This window comes from Macaca thibetana, chromosome X (genome assembly GCF_024542745.1).
Source record: "Macaca thibetana thibetana isolate TM-01 chromosome X, ASM2454274v1, whole genome shotgun sequence".
Classification (NCBI taxonomy): domain Eukaryota; kingdom Metazoa; phylum Chordata; class Mammalia; order Primates; family Cercopithecidae; genus Macaca; species Macaca thibetana.
The window spans coordinates 129,560,585-129,583,030 of record NC_065598.1 but is presented as its reverse complement, the minus strand read 5'-3'; the positions used below and the strand labels follow the sequence as shown (position 1 = coordinate 129,583,030).

Here is a 22,446-nt window from a genome sequence, read left to right as displayed (position 1 = left end):
GATTTTTCACCCATAAAAGGAAACTCAAAGTAACGTTTAAATTTTTATTCTCGTAGCCTGAAAGTAGCCAACCAGGTTTTTTAGAAAACTGTGTAAAGTATATGTAAATGTTAAGGGCAAAAAGTCTTTTCTTACTACTTTGAACCTATAGCCCACTTTGGAGATGCATAGAAATACACCCGTCCCTCCTTCACAAGTAATGAAGGCTTAGTCAAGCATTAAACTAAGCACACACACACACACACACACGTTTATAAGAAATACATTATCAGATCCTGTCATTTGCAACAACATGGAGGGAACTGGAGGTCATTATGTTAAGTGAAATAAGTCAAGCACAGAAAGGCAAACATTACATGTTCTCATTTATTTGTGGGAGCTAAAAGTCAAAACAATTGAACTCATGGAGCTAGACAGTAGAAGGATGGTTACCAGAGACTGAGAAGGGTAGTGGGGTGGGTGGTGGGAGGGAACTGGGGATGATAAATAGGTACAAAAAAATAGTTAAAAGAATGAATAAGACCTAATATTTGATAGCACAACAGGGTGACTATAGCCAATAATAATTTAATTGTACATTTTTAATTAACAAAAAGGGTGTAACTGGATTGTTTGTAACACAAAGGATAAATGCTTGAGGGGATGGATACCCCATCTTCCATGATGTGATTATTACACATCATGCCTGGATCAAAACATCTCATGTACCACATAAATATATACACCTACTACATACCCACAATTGTTTTTAATTTTATGAAAAAGAAATACATTATCAAGGGATGAGTGTTTATTTAAAAAAAAAAAAAAAAAGCTGGCTTTCACGAAAATGTCCTTTAATTCTCATTAGTGTTAATCCCTACAATGGAGCTCTACAATATCCTGTTTAAATTGTAATTTTATTTGAGAATAAAACAATGGGTTTAAAAATTGTAATTATACTTGTTTATTTCCCACAAAAGAGAGAAAGAGAGGGAGTGACTTGCAGTCTTGTGATTGTTCTACAACTTTTTCAGGAGAAAACAAATGAGGTCAGATTTCCGCTTATAAACTCACGTTGGTTATACAATTACAAGGCCTTCCGTATTCATTATCTATTGCTGAATAACGGATTACCCCCAAAACAACAAACCTTCATTGTGTCACAGGTTCTACGGGTCAGGAATCTGTGCACGACTTAGCTGAGTGCCTCTGGCTCAGTGTCTCTCGTAAGTTGCAGTCAAGCTGTGGCTGCCACTGTGGTCATCTCAAGTCTTAACTGGAGTTTGGAGAATCCACTCCCATGCTCACTCAAGTGGCTGATGGCAGGAGACCTCAGTTCCTCTCTTGTAGCTTTCTCCATAGGCTGTCCAAGCGTCCTCATAACATGGCAGCTGATGAAGAGGGAGAAGGGGAAGGGGATGACAAAAGGCCCAAGTTAGAAGTCACAGAAGTGACATCCCATGGCTTCTGCCATATTCTACTTGTTAAAAGAGTCTGGTCTAGCTCACAAGCTAGGAGGGATTACAGAAGAGTGGGAACACCAGGAGGCAGGATTAGTGGGGACCAGCGTGGAGGCTTCCTACCACCCCTTCAATCTTATCACACTGGCAAACTCCACAAATGCAATGTCCTTCAGTTTATTTGTGTAAATACCGTTAATGTCAAAACACAGGGTGGAAAAGGACATGCTATGCCACTGCTGTTTCCTTGTGTCCATCAGTTATATTTTCCCTCTTCAAGGAAAACAAGTTACAGGACTTGACTGATTGGTGAAAATCATTTCATAGGAAGCTTCTATTTATTTTTATAACAGGAGATTGACAAAGACAGTTAAAGCCAAAGGAAAAAGCGTAAGATGTAAATCAAATAATAGCAATGATGATACTGGGTAGAGGCGCTAATGTTGGTTCTAATTATGTTCCCCACATTAGCAGTAATATGAACTCTTTCAACAATTCTCTAATGTAATGTAATTCAGATCAGGCCAAGGATACTCTAAAGTTTTTCAGAGTGGGGTGAGGAGGTAGGGGATCCAGGTAACGTGTGTCTGTGTGTGTGTGTGTGCACGCACGTATATATGTATGTATATATATTATGTATACTTATATTTATTATTATCCAGCATCCAAGGACAAGAGGCAGGGGACTTTGCTTATTGACTTGCATATGAGTAAGTCATATAGTACACTAAACTCCCCACCACTTGCTACTTCCGTTTTTCTTTGTTCTTATCCAATTCACAACCATCTGGCATGGCCTGTGGTGAGGTTCCTGTGGCTTACCTGAAGGGCAATGCATGAAATCGAAGTAGCTCCCAGAATGATGAAACACCAGTAGCGGAGAGGGGCTCACTTACTTGGCCTGGGCAGGTGGTGGGATTGCAGGAGGGTGCATAAACAGGTTTCTGAAAGGGAAGTGACAGGTTTGCCCAACTTTGCTATGTAGCTTTGTCAGCATTCATTGCTAGATGTTCTCTGACAGGTAAGGGGGAATTGGTCTGAGTCCTAGAAGTAAATGCTAATACCAGTTTTCAAATATAAGGGAACATGAAATAATCCCTGCCACCTGGGAACATGAAAAAAATTCCCTGTCAGCGAAGGCACTTTTATTTTACAGTTACTAGGAAGAATATTTAAATTGCTCAGGTTATTTTCAATGTTGTTTTGGCTTTGTCATAACACCCTATTATATAAACACTATACGAATGTAAATTATTCACCTTTTAAAGTTACTTTAAAATTTTTGACTCTTCGCCAAATATATTTCTATCAGGAGCTCTTTAAAGCTCTGTCTGCAACTTAAGCACACATCTTTAAAAGAAAAGCTCATTTTCCAAGTAATGCCTACAGAATAATTATTCTATTTTTGAAGCTGTATTTACATAACAAAGCACTAAAGGAAGCCCAGTGTAGGGAGAGAATCCAGTCCTAAAGCAACAGTGAGACTGGTTTCTATGGAGTTAGAGAAATTCTAGCTCTCTCCACTGCCAAGGGTGGGTCAGGACAGGAACAAATTGACCCAAAAGTAAGCCTCAATGTCATTCCTACAGCAACTCCCTGTGATAATTTACAGTCTGCAATCAAAATAAAATAATCTCTTCAAAAATCTCGTTCTTTTATGGTTCATTCTACAAATTAATTCTCATTTTCATTTCATATTTCATCAATTTAACTTTCTTTCGCTTTACCCAGGTAAAGAAATCACACGCCTCTAATGATAGATGCACCTAAACTCTAAATAGGTTTTGGTATTTGAGTTACAGCAAGTACAGGGAATGGAATATCTAAGTTGCCCAAGTTACTATCAATGTTGTTTTAACTTCGCGAAAATATTTAATGACAATTTTTTTAAACTGCCCATGAAAAAGAACATTCTCCAGTTTGAAGCTCTGCCACTACCAAAAAACAAAAACAAAAACGAAAACCACAGTCTCAATCCAGAAGGTACGTACTATATTTTCACTCCTCTGTTCCATCAAATCAGCACACAATAGTAAGTTTCTGTCTTTCAATTAATTTTTTAACCTGATATTTACTGGTATTTCATAGCATACTTTGTATGAGTAATTAAACAAAAAATTGATTAACTTTAAAGGTTAATTAATATCAAGTCCTAGTTGGGACTTCTGGTGTGTGCAAGTGCAGGTGTGTGAGAGAGGGAGGGAGAAAGGGAGGGGGGAGACAGGGAGGGAATACCTGGGGTGGGGGAATAATCCAGTACATCTCCTGATACAGAATAGGCATATGATAAATAGTATTCTTCCACTCTTTATCTTCCCAAATAAGAAAGTTCACTCCAGTGTGGCATGGAGAATGGGATATTCTAATTATTCAGGTAGTCCTAGGTTTACCATAGTTTGTCGTCCACAGGGTTATACCATATAAGCCCAGAGAATCTGTTAAAAAACACTGCAACTAAAGTCACAACTCCTCTGCCTACTTCCAGGCCCCCCATAATCTCTTTTTTTTTTTTTTTTTTTTTTTTTGAGACAGAGTCTCAGTCTGTCGGCCAGGCTGGAGTGCAGAGGTGCAATCTCGGCTCACTGCAACCTCTGCTGCCCGGGTTCAAACAATTCTCCTGCCTCAGCCTCCTGAGTAGCTGGGATTACAGGCACCTGCCACCACACCCGGCTAATTTTTGTATTTTTAGTAGAGACGAGGTTTCATCATCTTGGCCAGGCTGGTCTTAAACTCCTGACCTCGTGATCAGTCCAACTTGGCCTTCCAAAGTGCTGGGATTTCAGGCGTGAGCCACTGCGCCCAAGCTTTTTTTTTTTTTTTTTTTTTTTTGAGACAATAGTCTGTCACCCAGGCTGGAGTGCAGTGGCACGATCTCCACTCACTGCAACCTCTGCCTCCTGGGTTTAAGCTACTCTTCATTCTCCTGCCTCAGCCTCCCAAGTAGCTGGGATTACAGGCACACGCCACCAGGCCCGGCTAGATTTTGTATTTTTTAGTAGAGACCGGTTTTCACCATGTTGGCCAGACTGGTCTCCAACTCTTGGCCTCAAGCAATCGACCCGCCTCGGCCTCCCAAAGTGCTGGGATTACAGGCGTGAGCCACCGCGCCCACCCCCCACACCCCCATAATGTGACATCACCCTACTTGTCCAGACCAGTCTCTAATTCCCCAGTAGAAAGGCTCTGTCCAACTAGGTCCATCTCCTTTCAGTTCTTCTCTGTCTCCTGGCCTCTGAAAATGCTCTTTTGCCCATTCCATCCAAATTCCACCTTCCCTTCAAGGATCAACTTGAAGCTTAAAAGTATAAAATGATGGTGACAGATTTTCAGGAGAGAGTTTATAGTACTGAGCAGCTAATTTAAAAGCAAATTAATTCTATATTATACCAGAGGATGTGTTCCAAGTGTCAGTCCCAGATGGACATCTGTGAAGCCAACGTGTTAGATATGAGTTCAACAACCCTTGGTCAGCACCAAGAACACCAAATGGTGCCTAAGCCAACTCTTGAGGATGTTAGCCATCATCTTTACCACCACCACAGCACCTTGTTCACACTTATTCTGGTTCCTTTTTTCCCTTCTCAGGTATATGTTCACTTAACAATATGTATTGGATTTCTTTCTAACTTGGCTGGGCACAGTGGCTCAAGCCTGTAATCCCAGCACTTTGAGAGGTCAAGGCAGGTGAATCACTTGAGGTCAGGAGTTTGAGACCAGCCTGGTCAACAAGGTGAAACCCCGTTTCTACTAAAAATACAAAAATTAGCCAAGTGTGGTGGTGCATGCCTGTAATCACAGCTATTTGGGAGGGTGAGGCATGATAATTGCTTGAACCTGGGAGGCGGAAGTTGCAGTGAGCTGAGATGGTACCACTGTACTCCAGGCTGGGCGACAGAGGGAGATTCTATCTCAAAAAACAAACAAATAAAAACAAAACAAAACAAAAAAGCAAATATGTATTGGACATCAACGGATGCAAAGTATTGTGCAAAGCGCTGAGAAGATACTTATAGACAGACATGTCCTTACCCTCTAGGAGCTTACTGTCTGTTAGGAAGAGAGTCTCAGAACAACTAAGTTCATTAAAGTGCTGTGACAGGACAGGACAGAGGCAGTTAACTCCAACTCTGAGGCCATCTGAGAAGGCTTCATGGAAGAGGTGGCATTTGAGCTGAGCCTAAAAAGGATGTGGAAATGGAAGGAACAGGGATATCCAGCATAAATGCATAAAGAAGGTGTGACTGGAGGAGTAGGAGATGCAAGCAGAGGTGAAGACTGGAGGCAGATTGTAGAAGGCCTTGAACGCCACATTAAGGAGTTAAGCTTTTTAGTCATCTGCCTTTTGTGCCGAGGATTAACATGATCAAAATTGTGTTTTCCCAGCAGAACTCCATGGACCACTGGGAGAGGAGCAGAACTCAGCTGAGAGATAAATGGGGGGCCTGAAAAGGTCACCTTGATGACATCATGGTGGCAAGTGGAGACTCTGAACTTGAGGACAGATAGTAGGGACAGAGGAGAAGGACTTGGTTTTCTTTCTCTTCTTTCATCTTCTTTCTTTCTCTCCTCTGCCCTGGCCCTTGCTCTCCACCCTACTCTCGTTTTCACTCTTCCCTGCCTACGGCGTAGGCATTCCTGGGGACTCTGGACTAAAGAAGCTGTTGAGCCCTGGGTTTAGGGCAAATGCTAAAATTAAAAACGGGATCTGGATTTCCATTTCCTCTTCCACGCGTAGGGCTGGGGCTTACTCTGGTCATGAACCGCTGCAAAATCCCACCCAATCTCAAGCCCAAGAATAATTTTAAGAAACAGGAGGCAAAAGAAATGGCATTATCCATCAGTCCTAGACACTCTATCGCTGTTTTTTTGTTTGCCTTTTGGTTTTTGTTTTTGTTTTTGTTTTTTGACAGAGTCTTGCTCTGTCGTCCAGGCTGGAGTTCAGTGGTGCGATCTCGGTTCACTACAACCTCCACCTCCCAGGTTCAAGCGATTCTCCTGCCTCAGCCTCCCGAGTAGCTGGGATTACAGGCACCCACCACCATGCCTGGTGAATTGACACTCTATCTCTTACGTTTTAATTTTTTAAAATGCAAACGGATGTTCGGGGGAAAGAATGGCAACCATGAGTGAGTTCAGTTCCGGATGATGTCGTGTTACCATCTCTCATGTAAACATTTCAGATATGCACATTCACTTTCTCTCTGCTATTTCAATAACGTATTTCATGCTTTGGAAAACACTGCAGCTGCATCTTGGTTTTAAACAAAGATAGCATCCCTTCGCACTCTTCGATTTGTGGTTCCCTCCTATTCTTTCTACCCAGCAAGATATTATTTGCCCCCAGGAGTGTTTTCTTTTCATATAACAAGATCCGGAAAGCGATGTCATTCAGACATCACAAAGCAGAGCTCTGTGCTTTTTACAGGACATCCTTGGTGCTGGTCACTTTTGGTTAGTGTTTTTGTTTGTTTATTTCAATTTTTTTGATATCAATGGAGCAACCAACCTTCCAAAGGCACTTCAGCTTCCCTCAACAAGATTGCATTTAACAGGTTGACACTGATATACTGGGGTTTCTTTTTCTTTTCTCCTTTTTATAATTAGCTGAAATTCAAGGAAAGTGCTAGAAGTGTGAGGTGAAACTGATTACCGTAATTTTATGGTGAAAGCAAGTGACTAAATCTAGCCTAGTACTATACTTGAACCCCCATTATGGCCACCACACCTACAAGAGATGGGTTTTTGGTCTCCATGCCCCTGTCATTACATTTTGCTCTGTCAGTTCATGCTCTGTGCAAAGGACAGCAAGTCCTGGCCACTTACAGGTTGCACTATAGGGCCAGCATGGTGTAAAGAGACACTGAGACTGTCCTACACCCCTTCATTCTCGCCCTCCTTAGCAAAAAGTTCCAATCATTGCCGTCATCTGAGACAGTCTTTGATTTAATGGGCAAAAATCCAGGAATAATTAAGACAATGACACTAAACACCCAGGAAAAAAAAAGAAAGAAAGAAAAAAGCCTGGTTGAAAGAAGCAATCCAGGCAGCACTGAAGGTAGCGATTCTGCATCTTTGAGGAGGGAAAAGAGATCTAGAAATCAAAAGCAACAGCTACCAATGACTTACTAAGCTTCTCTTTGGCAGAAAGGAAAAATTTACTAATTCATTCTACTTTTTCCTGGTGAGATCATGGGGGTAGGAGAAGTTAAGATTAGAATTTTTCTCCCAAAGTTCTGAGTTTTGCAAATAACTATATTTTATAATTAATTTCATAAAATAAAATAACATAAAAATTACCAAAGGACACTATCTTTTTTGTTTAATCTGAGAGTAGGACAAGCATTCTTACATTATGTATTATACAGTTACTACTCACTGTTAGCCATTGCTTGAACCCTGAAAAAAAGCCTTTACAAATAACACAATAGAAGCTTCATGACACAATTACAGTTTTCTTTCTGTTAAATTTGTAACTCTATCCTGATTCTATCTCTCTAAAGACTTCAGGATATTTACAACATAAGGAAAGTCTTGTTTCCCTAACTCAAGGCCTTCATTAAAAGCACAATCATAAACAGCATTTCTATTTAAAATAAAAATGAGAAGTTCTAGAAATCTTCTTTGTAACTTACAAAAAATAAGTTTTAATGCAACTTGATTCTCCAGCATCTATTTCCCAAGATTCATTCACAGTTGCTTTCCAGAAAACATTTTCCAAAATTTATACCAAATACCATGTTATGCATAACTTCCTTGCTGAATATCTCTAGTCTAGAGCTAATTCATTTTTCTCAGCTGTGCCCTCAGAGCCTTCAAAGCTATTGCTCCCTCGGCTAACTATGATTGTTCCTTATCAATATAATTTCCGAATGTTTCACGGAACAAAAAGAGAAAGGAAAATATGTGCTATTTTCCTGAAAACAGCTGCCTTGAAACACTATTTCAGAAGGGACCAAAAAAACAATAGATGGTGTGCAATTTTCATTTCAGGTTCCTAGTTGCCCCGCGAGAAGGTGCCTGACTACCAGTTGCAGGCCCCCCCCTAACACCCCAGTTGGTGAGCTGTGCCTGTTTTCAATGCTAGGATAAGTTTCTCACCACTTCTCAGGGCAATTTATATCCTGTGAGTTTTGTCAAGTTGGGAAGGGCCTACCAAAAGAGAAGCCATTTGCAGAATCAGGGTTTGCTTCAAAGGTCCTAAGAAAATCCTTGAGACATCACAGTTGAAAAACATTTGAAGGTTGTTCACTTGAGTAAATGCTTAAGCTTGTCCTCCCTTACTTTCTCCAGCCTGTAGCAATATTACTCACCCTCAAAGAATTCATCAATATTCAACTGGCTCTCCAATTTGCTGAGGTAGCAAAAGGAGTTTAATAAAGAAAGCTGCTACAATTTGTCTTTAGAGAACGTGCCACAAACTCAACTTTTATCTTATGTCGCTGGAATCTTCTGCCCTTTTACTAATTTAGGTGGGGAAATGAATGCTTACTTGTAGCAACCCAAGCAAATTTACCCACGAAGGCAAGCCTTAAAAACCCAGCAAAGCCTTTCATCCCAAGGGCACCAAAGCTTTATAAATGATCTATCTGAGGATTTAGAAGCGTGTTCAGTCACGTCTCACAGCCCGGCAAACTTTCAGCCCTGTCCACGAGGGTTTTTGAAAATCTTAACAGGGAAACTTGTAGCTTAGTAATAAGAGTTTTTAGCGCCCACCGAAACTGGACGAGTATCAGCCGTTTTAAAAACCTTTCCTGAAAAGAAAATCTTGCTCTGTAAAACCTTTTTGGTTAACTTTTCAAAACAGCTTTGCAGACCCTGGAAGACGCTACTCTTTTCCCTCCCCGCGCCCCGGAAAAGAGCCGCAGACGCCAGCGAAAGGCTGCGAAACGCTTGCAACGCCTTGGGTTTGCGAGATCGCCCTTGCAAAGACATTTCAGATTTTCCATCAGCTCTACAGAAATATCACAGTAAAATGCATGCGAGAGTTAAGTAGCTCAAACTCGAGCGCCGAGCACGGCAGATTCCGCGGTTTTATTTTTGTAAACTGATTTCGTGTGTGTGTGCGCGCGCGCGCGCGTGTTGCTGCTTTCTTTCGGCACCTGATTTTTTTTTCCCCCAGCGCCCGCACGCGGTTCTGGGCTACCCCGCGCGCCGTCTGCAGGCCGCGACAACTACGGCCTCCCTCGGGGAATGCGGTGGCCGGCCGCGGTGGCGACGACTGCAGGCGCGCGGCTCAGCTCCCCGCGGCCCACGGGTTTCTTTGCTCATCCATGGCGCAGCCGAGCCCACCGAGTCTGAGTCGGACCAGGGGTTGCTGAGAGCCGCCAGGAAGTCCCCACCCTGCACTGCCCCCGGGGCCAACGCGCTCGGCAGCTCCTCCGCAGAGCTTTGCCCCATCTGCCCCAAGGCTCCAATGGCCCCTCCTGGCCTGCCCAGGGCTATGGCAGCTGCAGGCCAGCTCTACCCATTGCTCTTCCCGTCCAGACCCCACTGGCCTTGAGCCCTGCTTGCTCGCAGATTTGTCCCACCCGGGACAGGGAAAGGAAAAGAAGCCGCGTTCATTTTCTTAGCATTCAGGCACTATTTTATAAGGGAACTCTTCCAAAATTTTCATTTAGGAAAGTTGAAAGAACGGTACAACGAACGTCTGTTTACCCCCCACCCCCAACAGGATGCAACAACTGTTAGCATATTGCAATACTTGCTTCCTTTCTGTTCTCTCTCATAATGTGTGCGTATGTTAGCTGCATCATTTGAAAACTGCAGACATCGTGACATTTCACTTCTGTACACTTCAGCATGCATCTTCAAGGATAAGGACCTCCTTACCTTCAATACCATTCTCACAAATACAAAATAGCATGGTCCCTAGTAGGGTCTAACATCCAGGATAAGGGCTCCTTTCCCTCCCGTTTTCCCCACTTCAGTCTTAAATATCAGTTTCCCTTCTTGTACTGGACACATGTGTAAACAATTGCTCCTCCCTCTGTTATGCCCACCAAAGGACTATGGGGCTCACCCTGTCCCGGGGCCTCTCTACCTGAGAGCTTGGTGGGGTGGCGAGGGCTGGGGCGTCTCGACAGACCTGCACTCAAACGCGTGGCGAGAGCGCTGCATCCACGCGGTCTGAGACCCCCTGTTTCCTTTCCCAAACCATCTCAGGTTTGGGAAGCACCGAACAAGAAGCCTCGCTCAGCCACCTTGCGCCCTCCCGGCGGCTCAAAGGAACCACCAGAGGACCGGTGAGCGCGGGGTGGCGTCCATCGGAGGAGCCTCTGGGTGCGCGCTGTGCTATCTCGTGCCCTTGGCTTTGCTGTTTGCCATCCTCCGTTTTTTCTCCCCGAGCCCTCGCTATTCGTCTTGGTGTTGGTTACTCTGGGCGCCCAGTGCCCTTCTCGGCCCGCCCCCGCAGCGGGCCAAGGCTGCGGCTTCGAGCGCCTGCACAACCCCCTTCCCTACAGCTCCTTTCCTCCCCTCCCCCCTTCCGCCCCCGGGCCCCGGAGCCGAGCGGGGCCACCGGGGGGCGGGGAGCGCCAGCAGCGCGTGGCCACGCCCCCCGAGCCGGCTTTTTCTAGGGCGGCTCCGGGAGCCTCTCCGCCGGCTGCGCCGCTCGCCTCCCAGGGAGCGCTCCGCGCTGGCCCCTAGCTCCGCGCCGCGCCGCTCCGCTCCGCCTCCGCCACGCCGCTCTCCGAGCTTCGGCAGCAGCCAGCGTCCCTTCCGCGCTGCGACCCCGGCTCTCGGCCCTGCGTCCCTGTAGCTCCGTGCCCGGCACCTCGCGCCCCGCAACCTCGCCGTCTCCCAAGTCCCGGTCCCCGCTTCTGTCGCTGTCCGTCGCTGTCCGTGTGTCGCTCGCTCGGTCTGTCTCTCCGCCTCCCCAGCCCTTCCTCCCTCTCTCCCTCGCTGGCTTGCACGTTCGCTCGCTCTCGGACGCGGCGAAACAGCTTCGCAGGCAAATCCCAGAAACCTTTGCAAAAAGCTTGCAATGAAATTTAAGAAGTTCTTCGATTTCGGCGCCATTTTCGAGTGGAGCCAGAGGTGACATGCGATTTTTAAAAAAGGGACTTGGTGGCTGGCCTCTTTCCCGATTGTAACGTCTGTTACGGCAGGCCGAAAAAAATCTGGTGGTAATTCTGAAAAAAGTGCTGTGGCGTTTGGGGGTTGTAAAGCACGTTTTGGGGGCGGGATGGGGGCAAATCTGACCTTTAAAGTGTTTAACAAATGAGTGCGACCGGGAAATTCTCAGGAAACGGACTGGGAAAAAAAACCTAACATGGAGGGGCGGGGAGAGAAAACTGAGTAAGGGGCAGTGACCGACTGTCAGCCTCGCTATGGTCGGGAGCGACTGGTTTTGACAGAATGTAAATGAACTTTTCCTGACTCTTACTTGCAAGCAGTTAGTTATGTCTTGGAAAGAAATGTGTGATTAATTTCACATTGTCTCTCCCGAATTTTAACTTTCAAAGTTGTTTAGTTTTCCCTGTAGGGAACTTGACATTGGGAAGGTTTGGCTAGAATGCGCCAAGGGAAGGTACATCGTGTGTTTGGGGTGTGGGAGACGAAGGCATATGCAAAATTAAAAGACAAAACGTTGTAAAGTATGAACAGAGGAAGAGGCGTATTCTTTGGCTCTTAAATCATTTAGCCAAACACATTGCAGTTCAGAAGGGGGTGGGGCTATGGCAACTCGAAAGTATCGATTCTTTGTCTATTGTATCAGCGAATGACCCTCTCCTGAAGTGTCAAGACGCCCCTTTGTAATCTGTTTTCGTAAGTAAATTTCAGTCTAAGGGGAAATATGTAAACTAGGGGATCAGGGTGGCTTTTTAGGGGTGTAACTCGTTGTACTATCACTGGGAGAGATGAAAGGGGTTAGGGTGAAAGGTGTAAATGAATTTGATTCCAAGAACAATCTGGAAGGGACCTTCGCCTTTGACACCGATGCTATTTCGAATGAACTTTTGTTTTTCTAAGTAGTCAACTAAGGAAATGTTAAATTAGGCATGACTTTAACTTCTGACATGATGGCTCGTATATGTGTGTGGAACAAAATATTGGGATAAAGTTGTGGAGTTTTAAATTATAATTGTACATTTGCTAAACATGTTTTTTTTCTTCTTTTTAAGGGCAGTCAACGACGTTTTTCTCCATTAATCCCAGTCAATGTAAAATTGTTTGTAAATATCATTGCCAAAACAAGATGGAATGTAGAGATACTTGATTGTCTGTCCCAATTTAGGGAATGGGGTTATTGTTACTAATGACTTTTTTTTTTTTTTTTTTTCATGACATAGTGTATTTGTTACCACTGGATCTCAGTCTGGATGTTATAAATTTGATACTTAATCTTAGTAAATACTCTGCACATTTTATTAATTAATAAATAGGACACTTAACATTCATTGTACTGGTTTTGAAAAACCGACATAATTTGTAAATGTAACAAGATACTTACAGTTGGATAATTTAAATGTCTGGTACTTGTGCTGAAATGTATTGTAACTTTCAAAACCATTACAGTTAGTGCTGATTTTGTTTTAACTTTTAGGTTTGTGATTGAGGATTTCAGAGTGGGTTTTTTTTTTAATGCTTAATTGAATATTGTATTCAAACAAAAAGGGGTCATGCATGTGACTTGTTGCTAATATGTGTCCATTTTAAAAAGGAAAAAGTGGTATCTAATGAGTTAATCATTAAGGAGTATGCGCAGTGCCGGCCATTTCAGGACATGAAAGAGTTTCTGTGGAGCTGCTTGAAACAGGAAGGAGCGACTTGACATCAAGTATTTAAACTTTTTGATTTATGTTTTGATAGACGGCATTGATAGGTGTAAATTACAAATAAGTTTGAGTAACCAGTTTAATATGTAAACTGGTATTTCATCTACAGAAATTTCTCTGTCATTGTTTGAAGCCCTTAAAAATGACTCAGAGCAGGGGTGTTGTAAGAAAAAACACTAGCAGTGAGTTAGGACATCAAATGCTTTTAAAGATGGATATATATGTCGCAGCGATAGTATATATTAGAATCAGCTGAAGCTACCGGTGAGGTTTTGGTTATTTTCTTTCAGTCATCTGAGTCCATTTCCAATAAAGGATTTTTGTTTTGTTTTGTTTTGAATGGGGACAATGAATGAGACTTGTAATATGCAGCAGGAAGCAGTTTCACCAAGACTTTGAAGCTGGCAAGAATGATCCAGATGTCCAATTGCCTCTACTTAATCTTACTCGTCTACTTTCAGAAGTAATTAGATTCTCCTCCACACTAATTCCTATCTCCCATCGCTCTGCTTTTCACCACTACATTTTTCCAAGATTCATCCTCGGGAAAAAATTGAGAGCCACACCTTCGGTTCCACCTGCAGCTCCTGGAAATCAAATGATGAAGTTATAAAAAGTACCTTAACTTGGAGTGAGGTGGCCTAGTCATAAGTTTTGCCCTATTCCTTGCCATGGGGTAGGGCGGGGCTTCCTCCAGTCATCCAGTCTTTCTTCACCCGCAGGTACCCCAGATCTGTCCCCCTTCATTGACTCCGAGGGGATACAGCAGCAATTCATGTTTTGAAGTGTTCTAAATGGTTCAAAACGTGAGGCGCTGCTATACCCCCTCGTGGGGAAGGTAGAAGGTGGGGTCTGCCGGACGCGTGTTCCTGCCACCAGGTGCCCGCTCCCCGCGAGGCCGGCTCAGGAGCAGGTAGGTGGGCGGGGGCTCGCGTCTCTCTTTCCGGCGGGTCCTCGACCTTCCTTGTCCATGCAGCAGGACTGTAGTCCGGGGAGGGCAGTATTCCTGGCTGGGCTAGGGGTGGCCGGTCCAGGGCGCACATAGGCGGTGCGAGTCGAGGAGGGACGCGGTGCCCGCGCTCAGCCGTGCCCTAGCAGCGGGAACAGTTCTGCAGTGAGTGATCAGTACTCTGGAGTATTGTTTCCGCTGCCAGGGTAAGTCTGGGACTGCCGTTCGGGCCTACCCAGCAGGTAAGTCTTAGGCCATCGCCTGCGGCGTGGGCCCTGGGAGCAGCGCGACCCAAGATTGCATCAAACGTTTGCCCCGTCCTTGCATATGTGACTGGACGTGAATGATGCTTCATTTTGGCACCCCCTTTCCCTGCTCAGGTAGAATTTAAACAATTGAAAAAAATCCCTTCCCAATCAGAATACCATCCACAGGACAACGAAGAAAACCCATCTTCAGTCCCCAACCACGAAATGGTGGGGGGTGGGGAGGACTGGAAAAGGAGTAAGGGGAGAGGAAGGGTGAGCAGCTGCAAGAAGTCTTCACACCTCCCTGCGGTTCCTGGTAAACGCGCTCATGTCCTGGGTATGGAAGGGACTTAAGAGTTCAGGAAAGATAAAAGTAACAGGCCGCTTCCCCACTCCCTCGCCCTCCCTTCCCCGCTGCTGGGTTAGGGAGGCTCCATGGAGCTCCAGCACCCTAGAAGGATCCGGTGAGGCGCGAGGCCTTGCGGGCGGATGAACCCGTGGCGGGGTGGAAGGCGCCAACCTGCCCAATTTGAGCCTGAGGCCTGCTGAGAAGCGTGGGGGCCTTGGGATAGTTCCCGAATGAGGATGTGCGTTTCTAGCTTCTTTGCGCCCTCCTCTCCCAAAAATCTGCTACCACAATTCCACCCTGGAGGCGCGCCCCCAAGACTCCTTTGTCGCCCCAGGGGCGGGACCTGAGCTGTCGATTTCAGGGGCCCTTCGTGACTCCAAAAGTCCTGGGCGGTGTCGCTCATGAGTGCTGCACAACTGTCGTCCTCCAAAGCCACCTCCATCCCTCACTGGGCTGGCCTCCTGAGCCTTCGGTGAGGACATGGGGTTGCGAGTTGCCCGCCTGGGAGCTTTCCTGACTGGAAAAGGGCTAATTCGCTAACTTTCTGTTCAAATCACTTGAGCTAATTATTTGATCTGAAACATGGGCAGGTAAAGGACCATTGGCGGGCGTGGGGAGGGAGGCGTGGAATCTTTCCCACACTTTTTGTCACCTTTCAACAAAAGCCACAACACACCCAAATGCCTCTGGTCTGAATGGGCTGGCTAGAATTGGGCTTCCCGGGACCAGGAGTGGGCCCCTAGAAGTTTCCCAGTTTGGGGTGGGGCCGGGGTTCCGGAGTCCAGAGCTGGGAGTCGGGTTCAGCGGCCCGAGACGCTGGCTCTCCCAGACTCCCTTGCGCCGGGGCAGTGCGCGGGGGCGGCTCGGGTCCCTCCCGGGCCGACGGGGACCCTCAGGCTCCCGGGGCGCCGCCCACCAGCCCGACCCGGCGGAGACTCTCAGGCCTGGAAGCCCCCATTCTGCTCCCGCCCCGCTCCGGCCAGCCAGCGCAGGGCCCCTCAGGCCCGCGATCTCCAGGCTCAAACGGCGAACAGGTTCCCGCATCCGCCTGCCTTTGCACTTGGGGGTAGGGGAGCCACCTTGTGACGCCCCTTCTGCCTCTCACCGGCTTCCCCCTTTCTCCTCGTTCTGTACGGTTCCCCCTGGAGCCAGAAGGAAGCCCGGTGCCAGCCAGCCTTCCTGAAAAGACCAAGCCCGCGCCATCCGGCTTCCTCCAGTGGACGCCTGCAGGACCCAGGTGAGATACGGGACTGGTTGGGGACGCGAGGGGCGGAGGGCGGCGAGCAAGGGATCCTGACTTGGGGGCGTTGCCTCCCGGAATCCAAGCAGCCTTTTGCCCGGGTCTCCCGAGATGCATCGAAATTGAGCTCGTCCACATAGCCCCCCGACTGCGTGGTGCCCTTTTCTGACTTAAAACATTCCTTGTACCTTTATTTACACGATCCAAGTTGCAGTGTGCCTAGATTTTCCTCCAAGGACAAAAATGTGAATAAAGCAATATTTTAGCCAAACATTTCCGTATCAATTAAGAAGATTGCAATTCGTTCCAGACTATAAATTCTCTTTAACAACTCCCTAAGGTATTCTTTTAAATTGTTTTTCAACGTTGCTAAATGTGCATCATAATGTGTGGGAGACTTGTCTAAAGTGAATCAATTTATACTCGGTTGATTAATTGACCCGATGTTACCACCTCCAAGGAGGCACCTTTCCACTATTTTCTCATTTTTTTCCCCAACACATGTTATTTGTTAGTGAGGAAGCTGCGTGCACGTGGCATTGTATAAAGTTTATTAGGCAGATGTGGCCCTTAAACTAGGAAGAGCTTAGTATAAATCTAAATCTAAAATTCGACATTTTGGTAAGTTATGAGACAAGATACCCAGGTTGTTTGATAAACCAGAATTGAACATAATTTTTTAAAAATTTAAATCACAGGAATGTTTTTCTTGAAGGCATCCGGCATCTCCAGTTAGCAGTACTGATTTTTTTTTTCTTTTTCCGACAAAGGAACACTACATCAACACTCTTGGCGGGGATCTGGACAAGAAGACTCCTGTTTCAAGAAAATACAATCATCTCTCAAAGGCTGTAATTTATATGCATTTTAAAACTCTCTAGGCATTGAAAACCACCCAAGTGTCCCAAATAGAAGGGTAAAATATAATCAGTCACTCAGTGTAATATTATACATCCTTTAAAAATGTTATTGGGAAATGTTTTATGATCTGTAAGTCCAAGGGATCTTCTCCCACCATTTCTTTCTCCCCGCTGTTCCCCCATACCCACACTTCTTTGTTCCAATTGGCATGTAAATTTGGTTTTCCCGCCAAATGAGTCAGTCATGATGGTAACGTCAACTGATTTGAACAGATGTGTGTCAATGTTACTTGGAAAACTAGATGTCAATAACCAGAGCCACAGAAAAAGGCAGTGGTTGCAACTCTGTAAAAATGTATGCATGCACACAGACAAGGACTAAAGTGGAACCCCACACAGGAAAACAGTGGGCTGTACTCCAGTGCTGGGACATTGAATGACTGTACGATGCTTTTGATTTCCGTTAATATGGGCAACTGTCCAATTAAAAACTCCTAAGTACTCTGCAGTGCAAATTGTTTTGCGGATTGTTTTAAAACACCATACCTATCAACTCATCAAGGCAGATGGGGCAGCAGGGGACTGGGTTCGTTCCCTGAATCCTGGACTGCTATAGAGTTCAGGGCAACATTTGCAGAAAACCTGAGCCTATGAGATGGGAGTTAACTTACAGGCAGCTTTCCTGAGACTGTGCAAGATGAAAATAAAACTAGGTTCAAAACATATGTTTGGGGAAGATCAATGAGTTTATCGATAGAAATTAAAAGACTTGAGTCAGGGGCTATATGCAAGTTGGCATATGTTTTTAGAGATCTTTTTTCCCATTGGCCTGCAGTATGACTTAATCTCATAACCCTAGAATTTTATATATGCATTTGTATTTAGAGTTATCACATGACTCTTAAGCAAAAAAGAGTATATATACATCACGTATAGCAAGCATGTATCTCCCTGCCCCCATACATCCCACTCAGGCCCACCCATTAGTTACTGCTCAGTGAATAAACAAGGATTGTCTAGCTCTTTCATAATATTTCACCTATCTGCCACCTTTTCCTCCCTCCCCAGCTCCACAGCTGATCTCTTTGGCAAGTTCCGCCAGGCTTAAAACCCCTGTGGGGATAGTAAATTGAGCCAAGAGGGAGGAGTCCCGAAAGACTTCCACTTCCTGTGGTTGTTTGGGCCTTTGAGCACTCCCCATTCCACTACTGAGCTCTATAATCTGAGCAATTGGTGGGAGTTTGGAAACATGGCCTTGGCTCCACTGCTGGAGTCAGGGAGCTCAGAACACTGCAGCAACCTGAGGGTGAGAGTCTTGGTAGCTTTGAAGTCTGAGTCTCCCAAGTCAGTTCCCTCACGTGTTCCCTCACGTCCACCCCCACCTGCCATCCAGACGAGACTATTACCCTAAGACCAGACCTTCTAAAGGCGTGGCCACAGAATCACCAGTATCCCAACATCCTGCCTTTGTATCGTGTGTTTACATACTTTTCCAAATACTTTCTTCTTTTTTTTTTTTTTTTTATTTGTGACAACCTTGAGAGACAAACAGAGTTAAGGCAGTCCAAAAAATAATTACAGACAAGAAAACTGGGGCCTCTGCAGGTTAAGGATTTGTCTGAGGCTAATCTCTGGGGGCTCTTCCTCCAAGCCTCATACTGTGTTCCTTATGTCATTACCTGTTCATCAGAACCGACTATGCAGTAGTGACCAGAGCAGGAAGTGGAAGTGAATGTGTTTGGTTACAAAAATTCCAGGTGAAACTGACTAGTCTTATGATGAGCTTTGGCCTATACATCGAACACTTTCTGGGCGAGGCCCAAGATTGGCCCCAGGATTACTTAATAGTGACTATAAGTTACCCAGCCGTGTACAAGTCAATCTGCACAAACCAAAAAAGCATGATTTAAATTCCTTTTAAACCTCTGTCCCATATTTGTTATTTTCTGTAGATTCAATCAAATTATCTTAAGGAAACAAATGAAGTGTCCAGCTATAGGGGTTGACTTAATCTAGTCACTCACTCAATGGAACCTTTTTCAGCCATTACAAATAATAATGATAGAGACTATACAGAAACCTGGAAAATGCTTATGATATCAACTTTAAAAAAAATCAGGGCCACAAAATCACATGGACACCATGATTGAAAAATAGGAGCAGAACCTGGAGGAAACCTGCAAAACAGACATACTCGTTACTTAAGGGTGGTGGGATTAGAGCTGAAGTTTCTTCTTTCTCTACTTTTTCATGGTGTGTGTGTGTGTGTGTGTGTGTGTGTGTGTGTGTGTGATGCCACGTTTTCTTGTTACATTGCCAAAATATAATTCTCTAAAAAGTCTTTAGGGGTCATGGGTGATACAGAAATTTGGGATCAGTCAAGGATGCACAGACCTCAGACATCTCGGGGATCATCATGTCACGAGATACCACTGTGCACTTGTGACAGATTGATAACTGAAAGGTCTGGGAGCCATTCATCTTCATAGCAAAACACGTGGTAAGTATTACAAGATGAATCAATGAAACTATCAGGAAGAAAGTGGGCCCTAAGCAAAGAAAAAAGGGGTTGCTATGGGTTGGGGGGGATGAGTTGTGTTTTCATAGGAGTGTAATGCGAATGTCCTTAACTATTTGTGTCTTTATTGCTTCAAATGTCTGTTGAATGAATTGAAACTTACATAGGGTATATGATTTTATACTTGTGCTAGCATGCTAAAATAAAGAATTTATGCTCAAGCAAACAACTGGAAAACATTTTGCTATAAGCATTACAGACACAGGGTCATTTTTAATATGTTGACTCCACACAAGTGGTCAAGAAAAACCATAAAAACTACATGAACAGAAAGCCCCAGTTAAAAAAAGCATGAAGATGCTTATTTCAATATTTTAAGGATGGAAGTTAGGAACATCCTGAATGACCAACAACAAAGGATTGGACAAATAAAATACAGTGTAGCTAGTACAATAGAATAGGATGCTTTCATGTAAAGTAATGTTTCTGAAACTAATTTTCATGTCATGAGAATGTGCTCCTGATAAAATATTTAGCGATTGAGAAAAGGTACAAAATATTTTCCCATCTCTGCAATGTAGGTATATAGGGAGCATTCTATAGGAATAGTTTTGTATCGACATACAGATAAAAGGCTAGGAGGAAACATATAAAAATTTTATTGTGATTATCTCTGAGTTGTGGTATAAAAGTGACCAAAGAAAGATGCTAAACTATTTTTGCGATGTGTTCCTAATATGTAATATAAATGTATTGGGGACATTTTGCATTCATAGTTTTGTATCAATAATATGGGGGGAAAAGGCCATCAGGAAGTATACCAAAAGTCTAGAGGTGGTTATCGCTGACTTGTGTCACTATAGGCAATCAAAAATGATACTAAACTGTTTTTGCGATGTGTTCCTAATATGTACTATAAATATATTGGGAACATTTTGCATGTGTAGTTTTGTATCAATATACAGATGAAACGATGGAGGAAATAAACCAAAAATCTAACAGTGGCTATCTGTGGTTTACTTCTGTGATAAATGTAAGATGCAGAATTATTTTTGCAATATGTTCCTGAATATGTAGTATAAGCGTATTGGGATCATTTTGCATCCATAGTTTTGTATCAACATATGGAGAAAAGTCTAGGAAGAAATATACCAAAACTTGTGACAGTATTATAGGTAATGTTTGTTTTTCTCTTTATACTTTTATGTATTTTCCAAGTAATATTTGTGTAAACAACAAAATGCATTACTTTTATAGCAATAATAAAACATTTTATTTTTAAAAAGTTTGTATGTTTTTTAAAGCATGAACCGCTGACATAAGGGTAGGGGAAGACTTCCTATTTGGCCAGCAGTGGGCCTAGAATACTTTTTCAAACATATCTGGGAAACCTTTATACAGCTTCAGTTGGATCTGCAGTGCAAATGTGTTTTCATTTGCTCTTGGCAAAGGAAAGAGAAAGTATAACTTAAAAATATAACCACAACAGAGTTATAATAGTAATATTACTAAACCAACTGCTATCTCCTGTCTAATCAAAGTAACATTTAAAGAAGTACAGAAAGCTGAAACAGGCTCCTTTTCCTCTAGTAGCAATTCAGGAAGGCGGTACTTGGATGCTCGCCCAGGGCCTCAAGACACATTGGCCACTTTGAGACATGCCCAAGTCAGGAAAACACCTTACAGAAAGGTTATTTCCACTCAGCCAACTTCTTGCAGATGCAGGTAAGGCCGCCCTGCATTTTCCCGCAAATTCAGCTGAGCTCCATAATAACTCTGGTGTTGCGGAACACATGTGACACCCCAATTTAGGCAATCCCTGTTCTGGTAAGAGAGATGGAACCATTTGGTCACGTACCTGGCCCATGGTCTGAAGGGCACCTACCAAGGTTTTAACGTTCCTCAGTGGCACTGATATGAACAGAGACACATTACAGGAGGATCTAAAGTCCTTCCTATCCTTTTAGTAGCATTTTGGGAACTGTTCCCCCATGAAAGACATATTTGACACTCTAGCAAGTCCATATGACTAGACATTACTTTCTTTCTCTTTTCTTTTCTTTTTTTCTTTTCTTTTTTTTTTTTTTTTATTTGAGATGGAGTCTGGCTCTATCACCCTGGCTGGAGTGCAATGGCGCGAACTCGGCTCACTGCAAACTCCGCCTCCCAGGTTCAAGCGATTCTCCTGCCTCAGCCTCCCAAGTAGCTGGGACTACAGGCGCCCACCACCACGCCTGGCTAATTTTTTTGTATTTTTAGTAGAGACGGGGTTTCACCATGTTAGCCAGGATGGTCTCGATCTCCTGACCTCATGATCTGCCCACCTTGGCCTCCCAAAGTGCTGGGATTACAGGTGTGAGCCACCGTGCCCAGCCGACATTACTCTCAAAATAGATCCATCATATTCCTTAAAGGAGAAGCTGAGTTGTGAGGCGCAAAAAATGTGTGTGTGTGTGTGTGTGTGTATATATATATGTGTGTGTGTATATATGTGTGTGTGTGTGTGTGTATATATATGTGTGTGTGTATATATGTGTGTGTGTGTGTGTATATATATGTGTGTGTGTATATATGTGTGTGTGTGTGTGTGTGTATATATATATATGTGTGTGTATATATGTGTGTGTGTGTGTGTGTGTGTGTGTGTATATATATATATATCCATTTACAAAGATACAGGAGACCATTCCTCCAATTTCCTGATGCCCTGCCCTTGCTCTGCTTAAGAACACATAATCATACAACCAAACTGGTCCCCGTGCTTAAATGTGCGTGCTCCTCTTTAAGGAGCATGAGCATTTTTCTCTGCCACACTCTGTCAGAGTGTATTTACCGGGTGCCTACCTCTGTGCTAGTTACTTGTGGGTAGAGGAGAGGGTAGGGGAGAAGCGGGGGTCAAGGTGATACTGAGCCAGAGAGGCCTTGAACACACGGATACTTTGTCTGCCACTGGGTACAGAGCAGGGATCAGCTGAGGCTTTGACCTTCGTCTGAGCCAGGTCAGACCACACAGAGAATCTGCTTTGCTAAAGCAACCATCTAAGTGGCCTCCTTTCCCCTAGG

The 22,446-nt window shown here is 44.3% G+C and overlaps 1 long non-coding RNA gene across 2 annotated transcripts; it reads right to left on the bottom strand.

Annotated features, from left to right (window-relative positions):
* Positions 1 to 345: 345 nt before the first annotated feature.
* Positions 346 to 10,941, bottom strand: LOC126945959 (uncharacterized). 2 transcript variants are annotated; one of them, XR_007722562.1, is made up of 3 exons: positions 10,483 to 10,941; positions 2,265 to 2,386; positions 346 to 1,373 (listed from the first exon to the last, which is right to left on the bottom strand). It is a non-coding gene; the product is annotated as an uncharacterized LOC126945959 (long non-coding RNA). The 2 variants fall into 2 exon arrangements; XR_007722563.1 differs by having other exon boundaries at positions 10,528 to 10,941.
* Between the last annotated feature and the right edge of the window lie 11,505 nt (positions 10,942 to 22,446).